We start from the raw sequence: 8,648 nt of genomic DNA, 5'->3' as shown, positions 1-8,648 counted from the left end.
TTCTCTGAGCGTGTAGGTCAGTAGCTTTTAAACTCCTGCCCACAGACAAAGTGCCAAAGGAAAAAAATAAAAAGCAAGCCCCAGTGCTGCTGTCTGTCTCATGTACAGGTCCAAGAGCCTTAAGCTACCTTCTTTTCCTTTCTGGGGGGTACTTCCTGGGTTCCTATTTCCTTTGTGCAGTGTGAGTTCCTTTGCATCCAGCCAAGCCCCTATAGTCAAGTACTTTAAACCCAGGAATAGTGACTTCTATTGTTTTAAATAATATCTTAAGGCCTTGGTTTCCTCATCTCTAAAATTGTGTACCATTAGTAAGTACACCCTTCACAGCATTGTTGTGCAGATGGTGCAAACCGCGGCTTCCACAACACTTAAATAGTGCCTCATGCTTCATACAGGCTTCGTAGATATGGACCACCACACAGGGCTTGCAGCTGCTGTTAAAAAGCTGCTAAATTTCATCAAGGCATGCTGGCATAATCTGAAATCCCAGCACTCAGAGGCTGAGGCAGGAGAATCACCACAAGATCAAGACCATCCTGAGCTACACAGTGAATTCAAGTCTAGCTCAGACTACAGAGACAGACCCTGTCTCAAAAAAGAAAAGAAAAGAAATCTTTGACTCTTTTAATAACTATTGTAGTCAAAGCTAAAAGGTAGAAACCGTAGAGAGAATGCATAGCAGGAGTATCACTGGCAAAACAAATATCCCCCACGGGGAAGAGTATTTAGAGGAAGAGTTTCAGATACTTCCGGTTTGCCAGCAGGCATGCAGGGACCTCAGAGAGGAGACGCGCCTTGCCAAGAGCACCTAACCAGGAACAGACCTCGAGATTGGACAGTGGTCTTTCTGGTGTCTGCTCTTTTCCCTCCAGCACGTTGCCATGGGCTCCACCTTACCCTTCCTCCCCGATGCTGTGTGATGCCCCAAGCCACCAGCTGGTGGGTGCAGAATGAGCCAGCAGCCCTGAGCCCACGCTGCGAATGCCAAGGATGAGCCTGCAGATGCCTCCCATCTTGTCTCCTCTCTGCCTCCCAAAGTGGGTCTTCCAACTCCACAAAATGCCTCAGAGGAATTGCAGAATTCTTCTTTCACTGATCCCACTCCAGTGCCAGTTCTTAAAAGTGGGAATTAATGCAATTTCGGATGATTCAGGAAAACCATATAGCACAGCAGAAAGAACACAGAATTTGGATTTACATCTTGGCCTACACCACTTCCAAACGGGATGACACCAGGAGAGTCATATGATAACCCTGAGATTCATTTTTCTTCTTATGTGAAGCCTACAGGGAAAAATGAAACAACCCGGCAACCTCACACCACACAGATAGCAACCTCTGAACTCAAACTTCAAAGACAAAACTTTAAATTTTTGGAATAAAATTGAAGAGCAGATTTTTTTGGCATTAGCATAAATAAGAATTTTTCAAAGAACATAAAATGCTAACTGTAAAGATCAATCAACTTGACTACACTGAAAGTCAGTTCATAGAAATCCTCCTTTAAAAAGATTTTCTTAAAAATCAGCAAATAGACAACGAAACACACATAACCTATCAGACAAAGGGAGCAAAGTGTACATGAAGAATTTCTGAAAATCAAAGCAAAGAAAGACAATTCAGTATAAAGTAAGTTGGCATGAGAGAAGAAAAACATGGCCACTGAAAATACAAATGTGAGTTCAAGTTCACTTTTAATCAGACGAACACAAATCCAAACCACAGATAGATGACTGTCGCTGTTTGATTTTGGACCAGGCATTGAACTCACAACCTCACACTTGTCAGGGAGGCATTCATGTGAGCCATGCTGAGCTAAATCCTCGGCCCAGGATGGACCTGTTTTCTGCCCTAGTGCTTAACAAAAACTGAGAAGTTAGACAACAAAACGTGATGGAGAGATCAGGAAACAAGCAGCTAATAATGACAATACTTTGGGGCCGTCTTTTGAAGCTTAACTTCTGCGTGTTTTGTGGTTGCAGAATTACATTACTATGCCAAAGTAAAATCCGTATGTGTACCCTCAAGAGAGCATTCATAGAAACACTGTGTGCAGTAATAGCCCGAGGAACAAACTAAGCCATCAGGGACCATCAGGTAACACAGAGAACATCAAACTTCAATCAAACATTAGCTATAACAGGTGACTGGTTATTAAGAGCTACCAAGATCTCTAAAGAATACATAATTACTCTAAATCTATATATTAGATTTGGTAACAGATTTGACAATATTGGTTCTGCTCTCCGTGAACAGGAGACGTCTTTCCATTTTCTGATGTCCTCTTCGATCTCTCTTTCAGAGCAGTTCGTTTTTATCATAGAGGTCTTTCTTTACCATCCTTGGATAGGTTGCCTAATGCTGCCTAAGCATTTGATTTTTTCTTGAAGCTGTGGTATTGTTTTCCAAATGTCTTCTTCAGTGAGTTCATTATGGGAGTATAGGAATGCAATTGGTTTTTGTGAGTTGACTGTGTATTCTGCTAAGTTGCTGAATTTGTGGGTTAGTTCTAGAAGTCTTTTGGTGTAATATTTTTACATTTTCATGGAAAGGTCATGCACCTTTGAGGCCATAACAGGAAGTAAAATAAATGACGCATACGCTTAAATACCTTGTAACTTCTACATGAGAAACCCAGAGTATAAATAGTTTAAGGAGCTAAAGAAAAGACAGGCAGTAGAGAAAACATGAGTGCAGGGAAAGGCCTTCCAACAGCTGGCCAGAAGCAGAAAAGAAGCTTCATGTTCCCCCAAGTCCCCACTCCTGACCATGGAGAGACATTTCCAAGCCAGCACTGGAGAGTAGCCTGGAACTGAGGGCCACGGCCTTGTGGCTGTGAGGTGACAGACACAGACGCCATCAGGAGAACACGAGGAAACTCACACCGTGGGATGTCATAGCCCTGGAAGTGGATGCGCAGCTCTGAGCAGCAACACTCGTAGAAAAGGACATGGCTGATTCCTAGTGAGAAGCAGAAAGAATCACGAGAGACATTTAAATGGCCAAAAGTTAGTGGAATTGGCTGAATTCCCGGACACAGTGGTCATTGGTGAGCATTTATCATATTTACATCATATCATAGAAGTACATAAATTAAAAGACAATCACACATGATGTTGAAACTGCATCGTGAACGATTTTGAGTCTGTGGGGTGTGACTGCAAAAGACAGTGAATATTTAAATTCTAAAAAACCTATTCACTGCTGTGAGTTCCCCTAAAAAGCCCTCCCTTTGCTTCAAACACACTCATCCCATCATTCTTGTTACTTTCTGCAGCAGCTCTGGAGTCCTCTTTCCTGAGTGTCCTTTAAAGCTAAGATTAAAGAAAAACACACAATGACTGCTGCTTCCGAGCGCCCTCCCATGGAAAGACAGCTCCTAAAATCACGACACTGTGTCCTCTCCACCTTAGTCATCAAGTCTGAAAAACCTGTTAAGGGCTGAAAAACCTGCTTCCCATTGAGATGTGTTCGGCTCTGGTCTCTTTTTGTGTCCTTTGTTCTCTTTTGGAATAGACAGAGTCATTTAATTTTTTGCCATTTTTCATAAATAAAATGATAAAAAAATATTTAGGAAAAGGATTGTGAGGCAGGCCTGGGACTAGAGTGAATCAAGCACCCCCTTTTGGGGTGCTTTGAGATACAAAGTAGAGCCTCAGACTTTGCACCTGAGTTGCCTCAGTTCCTCACTATTCTGTGGAGAAATCCTTAAAACAAGACAAAATGCTCCAAAGGTGCCTACTCCACAGTAAAATCCCCAATAACAATGCTGATCTTTGGATTCAGGCTCAGATGTAATGCTATGTTCAATTATTTTTGTTGTGTGATTGTCATCACCAGTCTGATATCATCTTTGTTAACTAACCTGAAAACATAGCAAAGACTTCTTTGGAGTAAAAACGCTCCCATGGAAAAAGTCCACATTAATATTATCTCCTTCGTTTGCTCATTTGACAGTGCTTTAGAGAGTGCCTGTCATATGCCAGAACGACATTGTCTACTGAAAAAAGAGAAGAAATAAGTAAAGCCTGCCTCCTCAGAGGATGCCATGCCTGGGTCAAGAGGGAGGACAGACTCAGGTACTGACAGCAATCTGGCAACTACTGTCCGTGGTGAGACTCAGTTGGAATCACTTGTTTGAAGAGATCGAAGATTCTCAGCAGGCAGGGATCATGGCAGCTTGGGTCACCAAAAATGAGTATTTTATAAGACTTCCAAAATAGAATGTTTCTCCTGCACCTTCTTCCACAGAGTAAAAGTAACACTAAATGCTTCCCAGAGATGAAACCACCTACAGAGATAAGCAGGTATCACTGGTAATCAGCCAGAGGTAGTACTGCCCTCTGGGGGACATTTGGAAAGTACAGGGGTGTTTTTCCCCTTTTTGTAAGTCAATACATAATAAACAGGCCCAGCATAGGAATAGTCCTTGGCCTTCTTTCCTTGCCTCTCCTCCCCTCCATCCCATTTCTCCCCATGATCAGACCCCCTTCTCATCTCTATGTAGTCTGTCACCCTGTTTCCTTTTATTTTGCTCCTTTCACTTACAGTAACAACTATAGTTAGGTTACCAGCATTTTGCAGGCAGTGAGCTGAAAACGGGAACCTTCCTACCATACCAAGACAGCCTAACACAGGAAGAATCCACAAAATGCTACAGTGCTTGCTTGGAAAAGCTTACAAATAATCTACCCATTATATGTGATGTTAAAAGAGGCGAAATGCCTAAGCCATTTGTACCTTACCATGACCCAGGCCTTTCTAGAGCCAGGCTGAGCTGTCCCACCTCCCCGTGCCTTCTCCATGAGTCACAAGCTCTTCCTGCATGTACAGCAGTGTAGACTGTGGCTGAGGCCGTGGGCCCTTTTCCTAGAGCACGCGGCCCTCCCTGTCACTCTACCACCAAGCTGGACTCGCTGAAACACGTTGATTGGCAATTATAAGTCATAACTTAGAAAAATGTCTTGTGGTCGTCAGTTTAGCATCTCTGCCCTTTCTTCTTCCACAGCTGTCTTTCTCTCTAATACCCCCAAAATACCCTCATTTTCCTTCCGCCATTCCTGTTGCTCTTCAAAGATCCACACTGAGGCTGCTCTGTGAATCTAAATGGGCATATTTTTAATTTGATTTTTTTCTTCCTGGAATACGTAAGTTAAATGATCAATAAAGAAAGAGAAACTATTCCACAGGTGGATTTTTTCTTTTTCTTTTTTTTTCAAAATCAGATTGTATTGCAAGAGGAGTGAATTTGCATTTGGTGAAGGCCCCTGACTCTCCAGGAAACTTTGTACGGGATTGTGGGATTTTGCATTCACTGAAATGTTACTATAGAATTTTGACCTAGAAAATATAAATCCTTTACTACACAATATTGAGCAATACTTACCATAGTTATCTACAAATCGATACTAACTTTTATGACTACAAAAAAATTTACTATAAAGGGTCAGTATTATAAAAACTCACTCCGGGTGGAAAACTCAACATGCTCAATATGATTTGTGTTTTATTTCAGGAATAAAACAAATGAATGGAATCATTTTTTAAGATTTTGCTACCAGAGGATAGACCCATAAAATTTTAACAGCTTACACTAAAAAGTTTATGTATTTAACCAGTTTACTATATTTCCTGAGACGGCAAACACTGGTATGATGTATAGAAACTATCACGGTTAGTAATCAACCAGCTTGCAGTTTGATCTGTTATTGTGTGTCTTATATATGATTTCACAGATTTGCTTGTACAGTGATTGCAACAAGATCTTACTTGATACCACTGAAACAAGAAAAACCAAGGCAGGATCAACCCATAAAACTGGGAGGGAACTGGCAGTGGCTTTGGCTTGAAGCATGGTATCGGTTGCTTTGCAGCATATCACAAACACTTCTAAATAGTGTAGAGGTGGAAGAGACTAAACTTCCTCCCAGCTGGAAAACCGGTTTCCCAGAGCTGAAAGGAGCTCCAAAGGTATCTTTCCAATTGAGGCCCATGTACAAGAATGAGAACCAGGAAAAATAATGCCTTTGTGAAGATGCACAGAATGAGGCAGTGCAGGGAGCCACAAGCAGAAGTCAAATTAATCTTGTGAAGTTGTACAATCAGCATTAGCAAAGCACTCCAGGTCACATGATAGATAGCACCACCAAAGCTGCCCACAGCCACTCTCCGAATTCTGACTCCGAGTCCAAGGGGGTCGAACAAAGCCCAAAGTCCACACTGGCAATGATCTCTGCCTATACATTGAAAGCACTTTTTAAATTCACTTTTCTTCCCTGAAATGTCAAAAATGAAATTCTTTGTTTATTAAACCAAGAAGAGCAAGCAATCGAAGCAGGTAAAACATCTCGCTAGGCTCATGCATGTCCCTCCTTGTCTTCCAGGACCCATGTGGAGCCAAACAACGACTTCTCTGGGGACCGTCTGACTACACGGATCGCCAAGGAAAAGCAGAAAAAATAAGAAGCGACAGCTGACACTGGAAATCTGGCCATGAGCTGAGACAGGAAAAGCAAAGAAGGCAGAGACAGATATAAGGCATAGAATCGTGACTGCAGTGGGGAGGAAACACAGCCAGCGTCGTGCAGGGGCCGGAGACAAAACACACCCTTCAGAGCACACCCTTTGACACGCCACTTCCTCCAGCTGGGCCTCCTTCCTGGCAGCCCATCAGCTCTGAGCTCAGCCATAGTTAATCTGCTTGAGGAGGTCAGTTCCCTTGTGACCCGGCCACCTCTCAGGCCCCACCTCTGAGCATAGCTCCGTGGTGGATCTGATCTTAATCCATGAGTCTGTGGGGCTGTCTCATATTTAAACCATAAAATGGGGCTTATGTCCCCGAGGCCTCTGAATTTCTTACACAGTCTGTGGACACAGTCCTACGAGCTATCCACCTCTTTCCAGCTCTTCAGGCTCTAGCTCTTCATGTCTCATCACCTTCCTTACTACTGTGGCTCTGGCGACCTCTGCCTCTTGTTTGATGGCTCCGACCCTGCAACACCTCAATGAACGCTGAATGATTGAACCAAAACCTACAGGACTGAAAGAGCAATTGAATGACACATTTCACAGAAATAATTCTCCAACACAAATGCTGTCAGGCCAGATTCTTGTGGATATGAGAATAATAAGGTCTCCCCCTGAGAGAAACACGGAATATTGATTTCTTTCAACAACAGAAGGCTGTAGGTACAACCCCAAGGACACAAGGGAACACCAATGTCCCAAATAAAGGGACTAAGAGGCAAGGTACAGAAGAGATTTTGTGGAGATGACAGTTTTTGAGCTGAAAACTGTCAAGCAGGTGAGGCTGAGACCCTGTGTGGTGGGCAATGGGGATAAAGTGAAGTTCGGTTCAAAAGCCACCGTGGTGACATGGAGGAGTGTGGAGAGAGCATGTGGTCAGTGCTGTATCACCAGACACATCTCTTGTGGCCGACCTGTCCTCCTGTCACATGGGTCCCTGTGCCCCCCAAATGTGTAGTGTTTGCCCCTGCCCTTCTCTGCAAGACCCCCACCTTCATACCCCCATTGCCCGACCCCCTGTCCTATTTCCTGGACCTGTGGCTATTTAAGTTTTGGTTGCAGAAAATAGAGATTTGCTGAGTGGGTCGGGAGAGAAAGAGAGTGACTGCTGAGGAACAGAGGACCAGAGTCCAAAGAGATGCTGAGTATAGTGTAGCTGACTTCAGTTTGCCCAGCTTTTAGACATCAGTGTGTTGTGGTTTCAATATAAAGTGGCCCCCAAAGACTGGTATAGTCTGGGCTTCATCCTCAGTGCCACAAAGCATTGTCAGAGGTCGACCTAGAGGGCAAACTGAGTCACGAAGGCACTAGCCTGTAAGGAGGCGGTCCAAGCTAAAGAAAGCAGGTTGCTGGGGGCATGCTTGTGAGGGGTACATCTTGGTCACTGCTCTGTGTCTTGAGTTCTTTTCTTTCTCTGCTTCCTGGCCGCCGTGAGGCAAGCGGGTTTCCTTCTCTGTGTTCTTTCTGTTTCACCTCAGGCTCCCAGCTACAGAACCTGCCGACCTGGGGCTGAAACCCTGGAAACTATGAACCAAAATAAATCTTTTCTCCTCTGAATTGACTTTCTCAAGGACTAGATCACGTTGATGGGAGCTGTCGAAAATATAGTCCGATAGCTGGAGACTTATCCAGTCTTTCAGAGGGGATGAGAAAATGAGGGCGACACTGGCATCAAAGATGGTGGCCCAGACACATGTACTCCACTTGGGCACTTCCGCAAGTCCCAGCAAATGCCAATCAATGGCTCATCTCAGGTGAAGATCAAAAGAATGGGCATAAAAGACAATTACAAAGAAACTGCAATTGGTATATGGAAAATAGAAGGTTGAGTAGAAGGATCACGTAGCTGTGTCCTAAGCCAGTGATGGAGACAGCTTCTCGTAACAGAAAGCATCTCAAAGGGTTCCAGCATATGCGGCTCCAAAAGTAGGGGTAAAGGTGATGTGAGGCAGGATGTGCTTAAGCTCCATGCAGTGTCCTGGGAACCTCCTCTCACCACCAGCAGAAGAATAAGATTCATTCTCTGATGACTGCAAAGGACATGTGAAGAGAGGCACAGCTGAGACTGTGTGACTGCGGGACTCCTGGCCCCACCTCAGCACTGTTCATCCTTCTCCCTCTCA

The sequence above is a fragment of the Cavia porcellus genome, unplaced genomic scaffold (genome assembly GCF_034190915.1).
Source record: "Cavia porcellus strain 051 isolate PalLab524CR breed Dunkin Hartley unplaced genomic scaffold, mCavPor4.1 scaffold_8, whole genome shotgun sequence".
In the NCBI taxonomy this organism is placed as follows: domain Eukaryota; kingdom Metazoa; phylum Chordata; class Mammalia; order Rodentia; family Caviidae; genus Cavia; species Cavia porcellus.
The sequence above is the reverse complement of the archived record's forward strand: the minus strand, read 5'-3'. Positions refer to the sequence as shown.